Below are 19,429 nucleotides of genomic sequence, written 5' to 3'. Positions count from 1 at the left end.
TCAGCGTTCAGTTCCTTGAACTTCTTCCCTCAGAGACCTTCTTCACACTCTCTCTCTGTCCTTGTCCCCCGTAGCCACATCCTAGAACTGCCCTCGATCCCTAATCTTGATTTCTTGGGTCTACTCTCTAGTCACTACAGTCTTTTTCTGAAGTATTCCAACTCCCAACAATCCAGTCCCCACTGGTTTTTCCAGTTTATTGCTCCTACCATGTGACAATCCATGGCCAACCATTATAGTATTATAATAGATATATAGTGGTATATATATTATATACCACATACCCACACCATATATATATACATATATATATATGTGTATATATATGCTATACATATATATTACATACTATTATATATATTACAACCTTTATAGTATATATTATACACTGCCTCACAAATATCTCTGATGCTCTTGTCCCCTCTAGCTATGTCAACTTCTCTTGTCAAAAACAAAAACAAAAAACAAGTCCTGGTTAAATCCAGCACCACTGACTCCATGTCCAAATCTGAGTGGCAAAACATGGCTGGAGAAACATCACACAAACTTCTTGCTGGTTTCACTTAAAATTCATGATCACTGACTTCATGTGGTATTTCTCCAGTGAATTCATCTCTCACAGTGTAGATGAGCTTCCACCTCTCTCTGAAGGCAATCCCTCCTCTCGTTCACAGGACTGCATTCCTGCTACCAAATGATATCACTTCAGCTGGCTTCTCTTCTCTCTCCTGCGCTTTTCCCTCTGCAGGACCCCTACCAACAGCATGAACCTGTTTTCTTTCCCTTTCTTTCTTTCTTTCTTTCTTTCTTTCTTTCTTTCTTTCTTTCTTTCTTTCTTTCTTTCTTTCTCTTTCTTTCTTTCTTTCTTCCTTTCTTTCTTTCTTCCTTTCTTTTTTTCTTTCTTTCTTTTTCTTTCTTTCTTCATAAACCTGTATCTGGCCCCACTGTACTCATTATCCATCTCTCCCTAACAAATTACTCCCCAAACTTAGCAGCTTAAGAAAACAATCCTTATTGCCTCCATGTGTTGTGGGTCAGGAATCTGCACCTGGCCTTATTCGGTCTCTCTGGTTCAAGTTCTTTCCCAGGGCTGTGGTCAAGTTTGTCTTCCAGGAAGGTGATTATTTCAAGGCTCCATGGGGACATGGTCTACTTCAGGCACACACATGTGGCTGTTGGCAGGGCTCACAGGCTTGTCAGCTGTTGGGTAGACACATGAGTTCCTTGGCATGTGGGCCTCTCCATAGGAAAACTCACAACACTGTTGTCCTCCTTAGAGCCAGCAAACCAAGAAAGTACCCAAAACAAGCCTTTTTATAACCTAACATTGGAAGTGACAACCCATCACTTCTGCATTATTCTCTCTGTTGGAAGCAAACCAGTAAGTTAGCAGAGGAGAAATCATGAACTGCTGGTGGAAATATAAGCTGGTGCAACCACTGTAGAAAACAGTATGGGGGTTCTCAAAAAATTAAGAACAGAATCACCATATGATCCAGCAACTCCACTTTTGGGCATATACGCAAAAGAATTGAAAGCAAGGACTCAAACATATATTTATACATCTAGGTTCATAGCCACATTATTCGCAACAGCCAAAATGTGCAAACAACTACTGATGGATGAACAGATAAGCAAAATGTGGTCTATACATACAATGGACTATTACTGAGCCTTAAAAAGGAATGAAATTCGATCTCTGTTATAACATGAACGAACCTTGATTATGTTAAATGAAATAAACCAGTAACAAAAGAATATTGTATGATTCCATTTATATGAAATATTTGGAATAATCAAATTCATGGAATGGGGAGTTAGTTTTTAATGGGCACAGAGTTTCATTTTTAGAAGATGAAAAAGTTCTGGAAATAGTGCTGATGGTTGCACAACAATGTGAATATATATACACACACACACACACACATTTATTTATTTATTTATTTGAGAGAGTGTGAGCATAAACAGGGGACCAGCAAGTAAAGGGAAAGGGAGAAGCAGGCTCCCCGCTGAGCAGGAGCCTGACATGGGGCTCAATCCCAGGATTGTGACCTGAGCTGAAGGCAGACACTTAACCTACTGAGCCACCCAGGCAACCCACAGTGTGAACATACTTAATGCCATTGAGCTATATACTTAAAATGATCAATTTTATGTTAAGTGTAGTTTACAACAATTTTTTTTAAATGATAGGGGAAAAAAAGTCAGCCTACCCTCAAGAGAGGGCACAAATATATGAACACAAGGTTTGAATACCAGGACACAGCTCTAACTGGTGGGTGGTTAGGGCTGGGGTGTATATTCTCAGTGGGAACAGTATGACTCAACAGGTAAAAGTTAATTCCTGGTAGAGGGAGGACTGAAAAAAAAAGCTTACCTGTATTTTATATATAAATCACAGACCTACTCATAACACAGAAGCAGTTGGATAGTATATTCATATTAACGTCTCAGAGGAATCTACTCAGAAAAAAATTTTTTGAATTCTCCTTAGATAGGGCCATAGTAATAGTGGGTTAGGACATAAAGCTGGCCTCTTCTGGCCACAGTGAGGTGTGAGGTGGGTTAGAGGCAACACAAGGTCAATAGTGAGAACCCTTGACATTGATCTTCCTCCATAGAATTTACCAAAAGCTTTCATATACAGCAGGCATTCTTAGCTCTACTAGATCTGAGGACATTTAAGTGATGGCATATGAGCTTTGGGTGGAGGAGTCTGTGACCCTCCTGAATTGTAGGCACGCCATAGGCACCCTCATATGAAGAACACTGAAGCCTAGCCATTAAATCACTGAGTTTACGTCAGATGACCTGGCTTCAGATTCTGACCTTGCTGCTTCCTACGTGACTTGGGCAGGTTAATGAACCCAAGTTAGTACCAGCCTAGGTTTGTTGTGATGATTATATAAACAAAAGTTTCTAGATCAGTGACCAGAACACAGGAAGTGTTTAGAAAATGTTAGCTATCATTATTATGCTATGTTAATATTTCTGGGAAGAGAGTATATAGATTTCAAACAGTTCGCCAAAGGGATCCAGGACTCCATAATGCTGGGAATCTCAGCGATGCAAGCACTATTCTCATCCAAAGCCGAGAAGGTAATATACTATCTTCACCCAGCTACCCCACATCCAAAGAGCCACCATGAACTGGCTATTCAGGTGTTTTATCTACTACCTTAGCCCAATCACTCACCATCTTACACATGGATGACCTCAACAACCACCTCCTCCACACCTCCCACCCAGCACTTCATCTCTTTGTCTCCCATTTTGCCCTCTTTATTTATTTATTTGCTTGTTTGTTTGACAGACAGAGAGACACAGTGAGAGAGGGAACACAAACAGAGGCAGTGGCAGAGAGAGAAGCAGACTTCCTGCTAAGCAGGGAACAGGGTGCAGGGCTCAATCCCAGGACCTTGAAATCATGACCTGAGCCGAAGGCAGATACTTAACTACAGAGCCACTCAGGCACCCCTTACCTTCTTTCAATTATCTGGAATTGTTTTTGTTATTTTTTGGTTGGATTTTTTAATCCTTCAAGCCCTGTCCATCTCTCATACTGAAAATCCTTCAGTGGCTCACTATGACTTTTTTTTTTTTTTTTTAAGATTTTATTTATTTATTTGACAGAGAAAGACAGCAAGAGAGGGAACATAAGCAGGGGGAGTGTGAGAGGGAAAAGCAGGCTCACCACTGAGGAGGGAGCCTGATGCAGGGCTTGATCCCAGGACCCGGAGATCATGACCTGAGCTGAAGGCAGACACTTAACAACGGAGCCACCCAGGCACCCCTCACCATGACTTTTGGAACCAAGACTGAAATTGCATAACATAGTTCATGATCTGGCCCTGTCCACCTGCCTTATGGGCCCACTCCCCGCCTCACACACTACGCTAGAGTCGTCCAACTCCTGCCTTCGTGCCTTTGTGGATGCTCTTCTCCATCTGGAATGCCCTTGTCTCTAGCAGTAACTCTCAAGCTCAAAGCGTTGCTTGATGTTTCCAGACAGACTTATGTGCTTTCTCTATACACCCCTTGAATTTTAAAACAGTTTTTTCATTATTTTTGTAGTTACTTTCCCCCCCATTTTTGTCTCCCCAGAAGACTGTGAGGTCCTTAAAGACAAAGATCAAATAGTCCCACCTTTCTTCCTTGGGTGCCAAGTTCAGGATCTTGCACTTGAATGACTGAATGAATGAATAAATGAAAGAACGAAGAGACTGTTTAATAATTTTCCCAGGCTTAAATGTTAGGAAGTAAAATAGCCAAATCTAGAATCCAGTGCACTTTTTTTTTTTCATTTTATTTTACCTAATTTCTTTCCAGTGTTCCAGAATTCACTGTGTATGCACCACACCCAGTGCTCCATGAAATACATGCCCTCCACAATACCCACTCTGGTCATATGAGACAATAAAACCTCATGTTGGCCTAGCTTAATCAAAGAGAGCAAATAGGACTCAAGCTTGGACGTCCCAGGGGTGGAATTCAGTCTAGGTACAGCTGGCCAGGGGCCGCAGCATTTTGTCTTTGCCTCTCTACTCCTCAGCTCTGTTTGCTTCTCAACTCTTCATTCTTCCGTAGGTTCCATCCACTAAAGATGGCCTGTATTGGCAGTAAGCCCCACCATCTTTTGAGCTCTGTTCTTCTAGAAAAAACAGAGAGCTACTGCCTCTCTTAGTTACCATAGATCAAATTACTTGGAGGGGCCCTGATTAGCCTGTTTTGGTACTGTGTCTTCCCCCCCCCACTCCATTATACCAACAGTTGTAACAAAATAGGGTGTTACTGTTGGCCAAGCCTGAATCACATGTCCACTTCCATAGTCAGAGGAAAAGCAAGGCAATGTGATTGACGGTCCACTGGCACCAGAAGAGATGGAATCTGTACAGTGACAATGGAAAAAGGGTGCAGGGAGGGCAGAAGCTGTGTCTTTTCATTTTAACTAGTTATTCCCTTCACTAAGCCATGGGGCCCTTTCAGCCAATGGCAGGCAGAGCAAGAAACATTTGTTTTTATTTGCATGGGTTCATTAAGGGTGTGGTTGAAAGGAATCATAGTCATTGTTCCTTCTAGACAGTTTTCTTTGTTTAAATGTGACTGGTTTGAGGAGTTTCAGCTCTTTCAGGAAATAAGCACATAACAATTTTATTTATTCTGTTCACTGTCCTCAGCTATACTGTGTTAAATCTTTCTTCCCTACTGGGTAGTAGATCCCTCATCGGGTGCATGAGCTGATCCAATAGTTTGCTTGACATATTGGATGATTGAAATTCTGTTCAGTCCATTTTAAAACTCTTGTTCTAAATGTCCATTTCTAACTCTCTGGCTGCCCCTTCCCAGACAGAGGACAGCGAGCTGCTGCTTTTCCTTTTTCTTTGCACTGTGGGAATTGTGGAGTTTGTTGGGGGAAAAAAGGAGGAGGACTTGAGCAGCGTCTAGTTCACTCCTCCCCACCTCTTCTCTGGAACTCTTTTCTGTAGGATATTGAGAATCAGGGAAAAGAGAAGAGCTGGTGGGGGCGGGAAGATGCCCTTACTCTCCTCTGTTTGATGAGGTACTCTTTGTACACTTAGCCAGGGGCCATCCTGAGCTTCATCTAGACCCTCTAATCCCCTGATTTTGGCTCCTCACTTTGTGGGGCATCCCTTCTCTTGGCACCCTTGGGCCATCCACATCTTCTGCCCCTTCCTCGGACCCCCTGCTGCCTGACCTGGAGCCCTGGGAATCTCTGACTTCCTCTTTGACACTCTCAGATGGCCACAGGGAGCTGGGCTGGGGCAGATGATGCATCATTTTCTTCCTAAGGACATTATCCATGAGCCTTTTCTCCCTCTTGTCAAGACTACCCCAGCCAGCCTCCCCACTTCAAAATGTCCAGGTGAGAAGCCCCTGGGTACATGCATTCTCCCACCCAGAGCTGCCACTGAATACACAGTCTGCCTTGTGCAGACCCTAAAAAGGCACCCTCTTTGAGGTCTGGTTCTCCCTCTGCCCCTCCCCCTGCTCCTCTCACTCTCATACTCTCTCTTGCTCAGTCTCTGTCTCTCAAAATAAAAAAATAAAATCTTTTTTTAAAAAAAGGCACCCTCTTGGAGTGGACCAGTTACCAGAAAGTTCCCCTTTCTCACTGCTCCTCAGCCCTAGTCACCCCCTCCACCAGGCATCCTAATGCAAGACAAAAATGCACAGTCCTATGCTGTGGCTCCCCCCAGATTCCAGGGGACACATGTCAGGTTTGCCCTAGAATCCCATCAAGGTAGGTATAGTGGCTACAATGCTGCAGACATCTAGAGAGAGGATCAGTCTTCTCTTGTAAGCAACCCCCTTTCTGGTAGTTTGATCTCCTCCCAGTTGGCTAAGACAGTAGTTCTTATAGTGTGGCTTGTAAACTCCTGGGGTCTTTAAGACCTTTTCAAGGAAGCCACAAGGTCAAAATTATTTTCACAACAAAATGTTATTTACCTTTTTCACTGTGTTGACATTGGCACTGATGGTGCAAAAATAATTGGTGGGTAGAAATGCTGGTGGTTCCTGAATGTGTGAGAATGTACTAGCGGTCATTGGGCCCTTCACCATCGCATACACTCCAATAGAAACAAGTTCTAGTGTCACTTAAGAGTGTCTTGATGAAGCAGTAAAAATGATTAAATTGAGTAAACCTCTACCCTTGATATATATCTTTATAATAATATTCTGGGCACCAAAGTGGGAAGTACACACAAAGTCCATGTGTTGCCTGCTGAACTATGACGGTTGTCTTCAGAAAATAACACTTCAGCAACTGAGTCATGAGTTGAATTAGCTCCTTCTTTCATGGAACACCATTTTTACTTAAAAGATTGACTGGTGGGGCCCCCAATTGGCGCAGTTGGTTAAGTATCTGACTCTTGGTTTTTGCTCAAGTCGTGATCTCAGGGTCATAATATTGAGCCCCACATGGGACTCAAGGCTCAGCACCAAGTCTGCTTGAGATTCTCTCCCCTTCTCCCTCTGCCCTTCCCCTTGTGTTCACTCTCTCTCTAAAATAAAGAAAGAAATCTTTAAAAAAAAAAAAAAAAAAGACTGATGTACAGACAATTGTTATCCTGACTTGGGTAGCTGGCAGCTCTTGAAAATGTACCAGGAGAGCCAGTTACTTCCAGGAAAAATTGCTGACAGGATTTATTGCCAGTGACAAAATTTGAGTTTTCAAGCAAAAATTGGAATTATGCAAGACTTACACCTGAAACTATGAGTTTGGTAGTTTCTTATATTTAAAGACTTTTCTAATGGCATTGTGGGTGGTGATAACAAATGTGATTTTTGACTAGTATGATAGAGTAGGTTGATTTGAAATATCTGCTTAACTCAGTGAACTAATATTTCTAAATGGCCAATAAAGGAATGATATTATAAGAAATGACTAAAAGATCTGTTCTGAGTACAAGATAGACTAATGGATTTTAATATAACAAAGTACAAAATAATTTTTTTTAAAGGCTGACTTGGTTTCAGATTCCATATTGCAAATAATCCTTAAGAAATTACCACTTGTTAAAAAAAAAAGGAATAAATGACCACTTGTTGAGATTTGGTGTAATATCAAAGAATATTCCCAGTTATGTGAAAGGCTATTAGAATAGTCCTTTTTTTTCCAACTGCATAATTGTGTGAGGCCAGATTTTCTTCATGTTCTTTGATCAAAGCAACTTAATTCAACAGATAGGATACAGAAGCAGACCTGAGCTTAGACCTAGCTGCCTCCTATTAAATTGTACATTAAAGAAATTTTCAAAAGTGTAGAACACTGTTACTATTCTCATTAATTTTTTTATTTTTGGAAAATGTATTTTTCATTAACATTTTATTTATGCTAACATGTAATGGGTTTATTTTTTTTTAATGAATTAGTAGGGAAATAACAAAAATTTATAGTTTTTATTTCTGATACTGTGGATATTCATAGATAGAACTCACATAAGCATAAGCTCTTCAGAGTTATCAATAATTTTTTAAGAATTTAAAGGGACAAGGGATGTTAGAGAGGAGAAGGGAGTTGGGGTAAATTGGAAGGGGAGGTGAATCATGAGAGACTATGGACTCTGAAAAACAATCTGAGGGGTTTTAAGTGGCAGGGGGTGGGAGGTTGGGGTACCAGGTGGTGGGTATTAGAGAGGGCATGGATTGCATGGAGCACTGGGTGTGGTGAAAAAATAATGAATACTGTTTTTCTGAAAATAAATAAATTAATTTAATAAAAAAAAGATTAAAAAAAAAAGAATTTAAAGGGATCCTGAGACTAAAAATTATGGGAACTGCTATGCTATGAAATGGGGAAGCACTCCTCTCATCCACTATGGAAGATAAAGGCTCTGACCCCAAATGCAATAGAATCCACTGGGCATGTAACTACCTAGAACCCCCACACCTCTCTTCTCCTGATACAGAGCTAGTCCTTCTACTGCTTTTATGAAGTACCAGGTAGATAGATGGCCCAGTTGCTTATGGCTCTATTTGGAAAGTTGGGTATTTGGAACCTTCTTCTCTCTTAGTTGTCAATTCCAGGAAGCAGAGAATTTCCCACTTAATAACTTGTCATATGGTTAATAGTCTGACAGTATTTATTTTGTTTCTCTGTGGGAGAATAGTTTCTCTGTTATAAAGCAGATTCAATCTTATCTTAACAATATCCATTACCATTTTGGTGTGACAATGAAGTGAAGTTAGAAGATAGGGTGGTATTTTGAAAAGAGCATGGGCTTTAGGTTAGAATCACAGCTTTGCCCCTTACAGAGTAATTGCGGGCCAATTATGTAACTTTTCTAACCTCTTGTTTCTCATCAGTAAAATTAGAAGAAAAAGACCTGCCTTTCAGATTGCTTAGAGATAATGTGTACAACCCATCTGACACACAACAGCCAATCAAATGAACTATCATCATCATCCCCATCATCATACTAGGACAGGAGTTGGGAGAATTTCTGTTGGAATCCTGAGACAAGCAGCCCAAATCCTTTTTGGTGTCTTTGCTAAGTTCTTACTGGCCTCTTACTTCTTTTTTCCTGAGAAACTCAAGTTTGCTCTCTGAATACCAGGGAACAGCAGATCCACTGGACAAGATGAATACCTGTCACCCTCTTCCTTGTTCTGTCCTGACAAAGAGGAATTGTTCGCACCCTGGCTGAATGGTCCAGGTTCAACCTGGCTGAATGGTTGACCTTTAACATGGTTGAAGGTCATTCTCCCTAACAACACTTTTCTTCTTGCCTCCAGTGCCGTCCTAGGTGAACACCTTTCTATGGGCTTTTCCTGAAGTCTAGATTGCTGGGTGAACTACTAGAATGGAACAAAAGAACCCCCAACTGGATACCATGATTGGCCAAGAGTGGGAAAAATAAACAGCTGGATACATTTTGTGAGGTGAGATTTGCTAAATAAAAACCTAGGTGTGGCTACAGAGACTTATTCCTTGAGTATTTTTATTTTTATTTTTTTTAGGTAAGTGCTCCAAGAGGGGATTTTATGGAATGATGCGTGAAAATGGTGTACTCCCTCACGCTGCTGAAATGGAAGCCATGGGTCTCTTTCCTAGCTGAGGGGGGCAGATTAATGAGTTGGGGGATGTGGCTGCTGTGTCTCAGCAGCTGGCTCAATTACCTCACAGCTCAAGCTGTGCTTTGGGCCTCAGAACACAAGCCGGGTGGAATTCTGACCTTGCTAGAGGACTTCGTTCTTTCACTGAGGCTGCCTACTTGGAGCCAGAATGTGTCCTTCTCCAGGTAGGTTTCCTGGAGCCACGGGTGTGAGGGAGTTGTCCAGTGAGTGTCTTTTTAAAAACAAGGAAATAAATGGAATCATGGGGGAAGTTAACCAATCAGAAGCTCTGGGAAGAAAAGCAATATCTATCTGGGGTAAAAGATAATATTGCATTTTACTCTAATGAAGCATTTTGGAGGAAAAGGTGGCTTGTCGGGAGAGCCTGGTCAGAAGTCATTCGAGTCCAAGTGACAGTAACCCATCCAGATTAGTTCAAGTAAAATGTGAATTTAATGTAAGGCATTAGGCCCACCTAAAGATTCCAGAGTGACCATTAGCAAATCAAATCCAGCCACATCGTAAAAAGATAAGATGTTGCTTCCAAGTTAGATATACTTCAGGAGCGAATGTTAGATATAACATTAGAAAAGTAATCAGTGTAATTTGCTATATTCACAGAACAAAGGGGGAAAAGTCATAGGAGCATCAAACGGATACGGAGGGAGTCTTTGCTAAAACAACCAGAAGTATATAGAGGGTCTGAGAGACATGAAATTAATACATTTACTTTTTTCTTTTTTTCTTAAGTAGACTCCATGCCCAACATGGGGCTTGAGCTCATGAACCCAAGATTAAGAGTCACAGTGCTCTACCGACTAGGTCAGCCAGTCGTCCCCAATTTCTAATATATTCATTAAAATTATGCACAATTACCAATGCAGAATACAAAAGGCACAACAGTGAATTCAGTATAAGAAATCCTAGTAAGTTACAAATTGTATAAAGCTGATAAATTCCACAGGATCCTAAAACCCGAAATAATAACAAATTACTTTTATTACTTGTCTGTCCTAACTCAATAATATTTTTCCTTACATTTTTTGGCTGAATAAATCTTTAGTCACTATTTTTTCTGACAATAATTTTTTGCAATAATTTCTATAGACAGAATGAAAAGATAATTTGGTCTTTTTTCTAGCATGATTTTTAAAAATTTTATTAAATATTTAGAAATATATTAATAAAATTTTAAAATTTTTATTAACTATTTAGAAATACCTTGGAAAAATATATTTTATCTTTGCCACTTGTTATTGGAAGTGAAATGCAAACATTTAGGATTGTTGTCAATTTAGGGGAAATCTATCAAATTTCTTTTGTACATGAACTCTAACATTTCAAAGCCTATAAACTTTTCTTGCGTAGTGGCTATCTGTAAGTAGCCTTTGAATTTTGGTGACACTCATTAATTAATAGGAGTGTTTGTGAAAGTCATTCCTACAATAAGAAAGAAGGCAGTAACTTAACTCTTCAGAGACATGACTGAAAACTACATAAGTATAACCCACCAAGAATGAAGCTAAACATATCCCCAATTCAGTTACTTTCATTAGATCCCCCCAAGATGCTCATGGCCACATACAAGCTACCTGACATATAATCAGAGTAAGCTAGGATGGAAAAGCACACTGATCTTACTTGACTATAGTATCTGTTCATGTAAATGCATTGTTAGGGCTTCTCCCAGAGCCTTGAAGAGGGTCATTGGAAGTGAGGCATCCTGAAGATGAAGCCTCATTAGCTGAACTAGGAATTTGCTTCTGCACACTATTCACATTAAAAACTCTTAACAAAGTAGGGTTAGAAGATGTTTTACCAACTACTGTTCAATAACCACTAACCATAAAATACTAGTGATATAAAACATAAAGCACTTATTTCTTGTTCATACCTCTGCGGTTTGAGTGGAGCAGCTATAGTTGAAATTATGGGTCCATGCATTGTCTGGGATGTCTCTGCTCCTCTTGTCACCTTCTATAGCTCAGGCTACCCAGGTATGCTCTTCTCATGGTGATGGCAGAAGTACAGGAATGCAAGCTCACAGCCCAAGGCCTTCTCAAGCCTCTGACCATGACACATCCACTAACAACCCATTTGTCAAGGCACCCCATGTGGCCAACCCAAGCACATCACATGGTCAACCCCAAGTCCAAGAGCGGTGGAAATGCACTCTGTTCTACTTGAGACAATAGCAAAGGTATGGATTCTGCCACATTCATTTGCCACATGAGTAAATAACTGGGAACACATATCATGAAAGTTAACATCCCGAATCTGATAAAGATATCCATAATAAAAAAACCTCTCCACAAACATCATACTTAATGATGAATTATTGAAAGCTTTGCCCCTGAGATCAAGAATGAAACAAGGATGTTCCCTCTCACCGCTCTTATTCAACACCTCCTACAAGTCTAGTAAAAGAGAAAAAAACAAATGTATAAAATAAAGAAAAGAAAAAACATACATAAAAATGTAAGGATTGGAAAGAAAGAAACTGTCATATTCATAGATGGCAAGATTATGAACATAGGAAGTCTGAAAGAATCTACAGATAACCTCCTAGAATTAACAAATGAATTTAGCAAGTTCACTGAATGTAATAAATATAACATAACCTAAGTATAATATAAATTATATTTCTATATACTGTACTACAGATAAAAATGACTGTTTAAAATTCTATTTACAATGGAAACAAAATATAGCCAATACTAAGGATAAAGTAAGGGAAGAAGTACAAGACCTCTCTGCTATAAAGTACAAATTATTACTGAAAGAGAGTAAACAATGCTCCAATAGCTCATTTTTTAAGACATTATCCATTTATTTGAGAGACAGAGAATGAGAGAGAGACCACAAGTAGGAGAAGGGGAAGAGGGAGAGGGAGAAGACTCCCCACTGAGCAGAGAGCCAGATATGGGGCTTGATCCCAGGACCCTGAGATCATGACCTGCGTAAAAGGCAGATGTTTAACCGACTGAGCCATCCAGGCATCCCTGTAGGCTCATTCTTATAAAGATGCCAGTTCTCTGAAAATCAATCAACAGGGTCAATGCAATCTCAATCAAAACCTCAGAAGGGTGTACTTTTTTCTTTCTGGAATTTGACAAGCTGACTCTGAATTTATGTGGAAATGTAAAGTGTTCACCATGGTCAAGATAATAATCTTGAAGAAGAACGACATTGATATAACCAGGCTTATTTTAAAGCTACAGTAACTAAGACAGCATGGTAATTGGGACAGGGATAGACAAATGAACTAATGAAAGAGGAAAAAAATGATCCAGAAACACATCCACACTTGTGTGGGTGTTTGATTTATGGTAAAGGTGGCATTGCAGAGCAGTGGGGAGAGGAAGGGCTTTTTAATAAATGGCCAAGCTCTGTCAAGGAGTTCTGCATATGAAAAATCTTGGGCTTCCACTTCACACAAAAATCAATTACAGGTGGGTTATAGATCTCAATACAGAAGCTAAAACAAAGCTTTTAGATCTTAATAGTCTTTACGGGCACAGGTTTTTTGAACAGTGCACAAAAGGCACTAACCATGAAGGAAAAGATTAATAAATTGAACTATTTTGAAATAAACAATTTTTATTTATCTAAAGATACCATTGGGGCACCTGGGTGGCTCAGTGGGTTAAGCCTCTGCCTTTGGCCCAGGTCATGATCTCAGGGTCGTGGGATCGAGCCCCGCATTCAGCTCTCTGCTTGGCGGGAAGCTTGGATCCCCCTCTCTCTCTGCCTGCCTCTCTGCCTGCTTGTGATCTCTCTCTCTCTCTGTCAAATAAATAAATAAAATTTGAAAAAAATAAAAAATAATTTAAAAAGACACCATTAAGAGAGCCAAAGAATAGGAAACGATACTTGTATTAGATACAACCAACAATGTACTTGTTGTCTGGGAATACATAAGGAACTACAGATCAAAAAGTAAAAGGCACGGAACCCAATTTTTTAAACTGACACTTTACAAAAGAAGAGGATATCCAAGTAGCTACTGAATATACAAAATCATCATTATTACATATTTATTAATAATATTAACAATAATATTCACAGAGGAAATGCAAATGAAGACCACAACAAAATATCCCTATATAACCACCAAAATGCCTAAAACAAAAAAACCTAATTATATCAAGTAATTGGCAAGAATATGGAGCAATCAGAACTCTCATACATTGTAGATAAGGATGGAAATTGATACAATTTCTTGGGAAAACTTTTTGCCATATCTAGTAAACCTGAATCTGTACATACCCTAAGACCCTGCAACCCCACTCCTAGGAGTACATACTCAGCACAGATGAGTCTACATGGAAACCAAAAGACACGAACAAGAATGGTCAGAGCAGCATTATTCTTAGCACTTCTGAGTGAAAACAATCCAGATGTCCATCCACAATAGGATGAGCACACGGGGGTGTATATTCATTCATTGGAACTCTAGAGAACAATGAAAATGAATGATCTAGTCCTACATGCAGTAACATGTTTGAATATCATCAAGATAATATCGAGGGAAAAAAGCCAGACATAAAAGAATACATATGATTCCATTTATATAAAATTCAATAAAAGGCAAAAGGCAGGATATTGGTTACCTTTGGGAAGGAGGGAGAGAGTAGTCATTGGAAGAGGACATAGAAGTTGCTAGTGTTCTGTGTCTTTTTTAAAAATTTAATTTCTTTTCAGTGTAACAGAATTCATTGTTTATGCACCACACCCAGTGCTCCATGCGATCCGTGCCCTCCTTAATACCCACCACCTGGTTCCCTCACCCTTCCACCCTCCACCCCTTCAAAACCCTCAGATTGTTTTTCAGAGTCCATAGTCTCTCATGGTTCATCTCCCCTTCCAATTTCCCTCAACTCCCTTCTCCTCTCCATCTCCCCTTGTCCTCCATGTTATTTCTTATGCTCCACAAATAAGTGAAACCATATGATAATTGACTCTCTCTGCTTGACTTATTTCACTCAGCATAATCTCTTCTAGTCCCGCCCATGTTGACACAAAAGTTGGGTATTCATCCTTTCTGATGGAGGCATAATACTCCATAGCGTATATGGACCACATCTTCCTTATCCATTCATCTGTTGAAGGGCATCTTGGTTCTTTCCACATTTTGGTGACTGTGGCCATCGCTGCTATTAGTGTTCTGTGTCTTGATCAGTTTCTTGTTAGAAGGATGTGTTTACCCTATGATGGCACACTTTTGTGTATGTTTGTTACACTTCAATAAAACTTGGAAGTATGTTATGTTTCAATAAGAATTTTATTTTATTTTTTTATTGAAGCAGAGTTGACACTTCAGTAAAAAATAGCAAATGGAATACTTCCAAAGCTGTGTAATATTAGCTTAACAATTTAATTTTTTAAAAGGTTAGCTGCTATTGCCATCATTATTATAAGGGAGTGGTGAAAGAAAGCCATGAGAAACCAAAGCCGCTTGGGTGAGTTCATACCTCAGACGTGTTCCATCAGACTTTCCCCTAATGTTGGAGGGGCCTCGAATAAGGCTACATATGGAGGCCCCAACACCATTTATATAAATATTTAAAAGTAATAAATCAGGCTAAGAGACTATTAACTACAATATGTTCTATTTCCTGCTCTGAGAAATCTACCTTTATACGGCCTGGAACGCAGGTTAGAATTTAGAATTCTCCGTTGTCTCCAAACTTAGAACCGCCAGGTAATGGCCTGGAGAAGGGCAGCTCCCACCCCCAAGTATGTGGCTCACCCCACCTCTCTCAGCATCTCTGGATCTCTGTGAGGGACCTCACGCACTCCCATGGACATGCCAGCCTGCGCATGCTAACTCCTTCCACACCCCAGCAAACAGCTGCCGTGGGGCCGCCCACCATGTGGTCTTGCTTAGGGTGGACAGGTCTGGAGGAGAAAATGCAGGGCTCTGGGAATGGGCTCTGGGACATTGCGGTAGGGAATGTGGGTCACCGGTGACAAGTGCCTGGGTTGGGAGGGCAGCATGAAGCCTCTGAGTGAATGTAGGTTCTTAGCCTCATGGACTCCTCACTCTGTGTAGGTGGGCAGAGGCAGAGGAGGGGCAGAGCAGGACCCTCAAGTGTGTGGGCCAATGGTAGAGTCACTCTGTCCAGTTTTAAGGAAAATACTGTATTTTCTTGTAAAAAGCCAACCATGCCAATTTTTTAGCCATTAGAGAAAGAGACAGAGACATATTTTTAAGTAGAGTGAGGAATTCCACTCAGTGAGCACTTGTCCTCATGCAAATCCCCCATCAGGGATGAGGGCGGGGATTCTGTTTTGTTTCCCTCACCACCAGCCCCTGAGCCTGGCGCCTAGTAGGTCTCAGTACTTGACCAAAAATTGGCTCTGCGGTTCCCTCTGCTGTCATCAGAAGCTACAAACAGCTCTTGGGGTGGGCGTCCTGCTGATGCTGGTGTTGAAAGATACAGCATGTGTGGCTTTGGTGTTCTTTTTTCTCCCCCCTAGTTTAAACATTGTATTTGGTGTCTATTTGTTAGATCAGCTGAGTCTGTAAACTTTTTTTTTTTTTAATTTAAATTCAACTAGCCAGCAAATGGCCAACAGACACATGAAAAAATGCTTTATATCATTTGCATCAGGGAAATCCAAATCAAAACCACAGTGAGATACCACCTCACACCAGTCAGAATGGCTAAAATTAACAAGTCAGGAAATGACAGATGCTGGTGAAGATGCGGAGAGAGGGGAACCCTCCTCCACTGTTGGTGGGAATGCAAACTGGTGCAGTCACTCTGGAAAACAGCATGGAGGTTCCTCAAAAAGTTGAAAATAGAGCTACCCTATGACCCAGCAATCACATTACTGGGTATTTAACCTAAAGATACAGATGTAATGAAAAGAAGGGGTACCTGTATCCCAATGTTCATAGCAGCAACATTCAAAATAGCCAGTCTGTGGAAAGAGCCAAGATGTCCATCGACAGGTGAATGGATAAAGATGTGGTACATATATATAAGGAAGTATTACTCAGCCATCAGAAAGGATGAATACTTTACTTTTACATCTATGTGGATGAAACTGGTGGGTATTATGCTGAGCAAAATAAGTAAATCAGAGAAAGACAATTACCATATGGTTTCACTTACAGGTGGAATATAAGAAACAATGCAGAGGATCAGAGGGGAAGGAAGGGGAGTCATCAGAGAGGGAGACAAACCATGAGGGACTCTTAACTATAGGAAACAAACTGAGGGTTGCTGGGGCGGGGGATGGGGTAACTGGGTGACGGGCATTAAGGAGGGCATGTGATGTGATAAACGTGTGTTTTGAATCATTGTGGAAAAGGAGTGAGGTTGGGCTGGCCCAGGGCTCGCCCCTAGCAGGGGATGAAGAGTATAAGATTATGGACCTGAAAGCCACAATAATGTCTTTTAGGCCAGCATTTTAGGGAGTCCAAGCACCCCAGAACCCATATGCAGATATATGAGTTTGGGACAATGTCATTTTCCTGGCGAGATGTCCAGAGTTTTCAATGAGAATTTCAAAGGTGCCCATGACTTCCAGAATGTTAAAAGCTAAACTCTTGAGGAAACCTCTTATTTTCACAGATGGTGGGTCTGTGGTACAGGAGATGCAGTAAGTCAAAGTCACCCGGAGCTCTACTTAAATCTACTGATTCCTGAAGCTTCTTTTTTACGGCTGCATAGCAGAACTCACAGCCTCAGGTGGGGTGGGGTGAGAGGGATGGCTCAGCTCTCCTTTCCAACCATTCTCAAATGTAGCCTCACATCAGAATCAGGGATGTCTGGTGAGCACAGTGGTTCCGATGTGCAACTGGGGTTGAGAATCCCTGGACTAGAATATTACATGAAGAAGGGTCTTGACTGACCATGGTAACCTTACTCATTAATGAAATGTGGCCTAATCAACCTCTCAAGTATATCAGATTAGCAATTACTTTCCCATTAGTTGGAGGATGCATGGGGCGGGGTGGTGGGAAGGTGGGAATGGGAAAAGAAAGAGGTGCTCTGGCATCCTAACCGAACCCAGTTCTGTCTGCCCAGTGCTCAGCAAAGCCAATCACTGAGATAACAGCGAGGCAGCAAGGAAGGAATTTATTCAAGAGGCAGCCAAAGGAGGAGACAGGAGGGCAAGCCTCAAGTCTGCCACCTCAAAGGGGACAAGAACAAGTGTTTTCTAGTCGTGGAGGTTGAGATTACATACATATTGATGAAAAGTGAAGGAAACATAACTTCTCATGAAGAAGGATAATGCACGCACCTTGAACAAACATATATGTGACATACATCCCGTGTTCAGTTTAGGGTAGAGACCTAACATCAAAATGAGGCGAAATTCAGTACCTGACCTCAGGAAGTCATCTTAGGACAAGGAGAAGGGGCTATGAATATACTCCAGGAGCCACTATAAACTGGATGGGGTCTTGGACTCAGTATCTCTGGTAAGGAATGCAGGGCCGTGCTTGTTCATAGGCTAGAACTACATCAGTTGACTTGAGTCCAAACTACTGCAATGAAAGCTAGTGGATCTGTTAGTTGGGTTTGAAGAGACACAGTAGTTGATTAGGGAAAAATAGTCCTCTGAAAAACAAGCTTTAATTTTTCTGTGAGTTTCTACTTCACTAACCCTGGGCGGAGGGGCATGGTTTCAGCAGGGAGTGAGAACATCTCACCTCATCAGCAAAGAGACAATCACAACACAGAGGGATGAGAGTTGAGGTCAGACTCTCCTGAGTCACAGAGGAAATAGCTGACCTGCATGGGGCAGATAGTTGGTGGCCAAGACAGCTCGGTGGGGGAGATGACTCTTCAGCTGAATCTTGAAGGAAGAATGGTTGTTTTCCAGATCGGCTGGCAGAAGGAAATGAATTTTCATACATATTATGGCATGGAGGTTGGAGTAATATGGTATTTGAGAGGATTGGAAGAGTTGAGTCTGACTAGAATGTAGACTACACGAAGAAGGTGTATTTTTCATGGGCCATTAAAATATAAGAATTAGAGGGGCGCCTGGGTGACTCAGTGGGTTAAAGCTTCTGCCTTCAGCTTGGGTCATGGTCCCAGGGTCCTGGGATCGAGCCCCGCGTCGGGCTCTCTGCTCAGGGGGGAGCCTGCTTCCCCCTCCCTCTCTCTCTGCCTGCCTCTCTGCCTACTTGTGGTCTCTGTCTGTCAAATAGGTGAAATCTTTAAATATATATATATATTTAATATATATATAAATATATTAATATATAATATTAATATTAATATCTAAGCAATATTCACTCCGTGGTAGCCAGTGTCAAGCACATGGCTACCACAGAGTGAATATTGCTTAGAATGAATGAACCCCACACTAAGGAAATTCTTAATCTTCTTGGTTTGGAAAAATTCCACTAATTTTAACCAGTTTCTCTTCATTCATTAGACTCTGGATATTCCTGGAGGACAAGAGTGCTTTAAATTTGACTGATTAAGAGTAACAGGGTCTAAGTTATCATAAGTTCTGAATTATTGTATTTTAAGTAAGCTTTCTAGGTCACTTCAGGAGAATCTCAGAATTAGTGAAAGTTATTGAACAGGCCTGTGAATAAACACAGCATACTACTTAGAGTTGAGATGTTTGGTGCAGTTTTCAGAGAAAGTGTTCTTGTGATCAGCTGTTGATTCCGACACTGTCAAAGTTCCCTCAGGATGGTGTGTGGTAAAGTCAAAGGTCTTTGGAGCCTGACAGGCCTGGGTTCTGATCCCAGTTTAATCACTTACTAAGCTGAATGCTTACACAGGTAATATTGCCTCTTTAAGTCTTGGTAGCCACATTAATAATTTGAAATAATACCTATCTCATTGAATTGTTGTGAGGATTCCCTGGG

Source organism: Mustela erminea, chromosome 6, assembly GCF_009829155.1.
Source record: "Mustela erminea isolate mMusErm1 chromosome 6, mMusErm1.Pri, whole genome shotgun sequence".
In the NCBI taxonomy this organism is placed as follows: domain Eukaryota; kingdom Metazoa; phylum Chordata; class Mammalia; order Carnivora; family Mustelidae; genus Mustela; species Mustela erminea.
The sequence above is the reverse complement of the archived record's forward strand: the minus strand, read 5'-3'. Positions refer to the sequence as shown.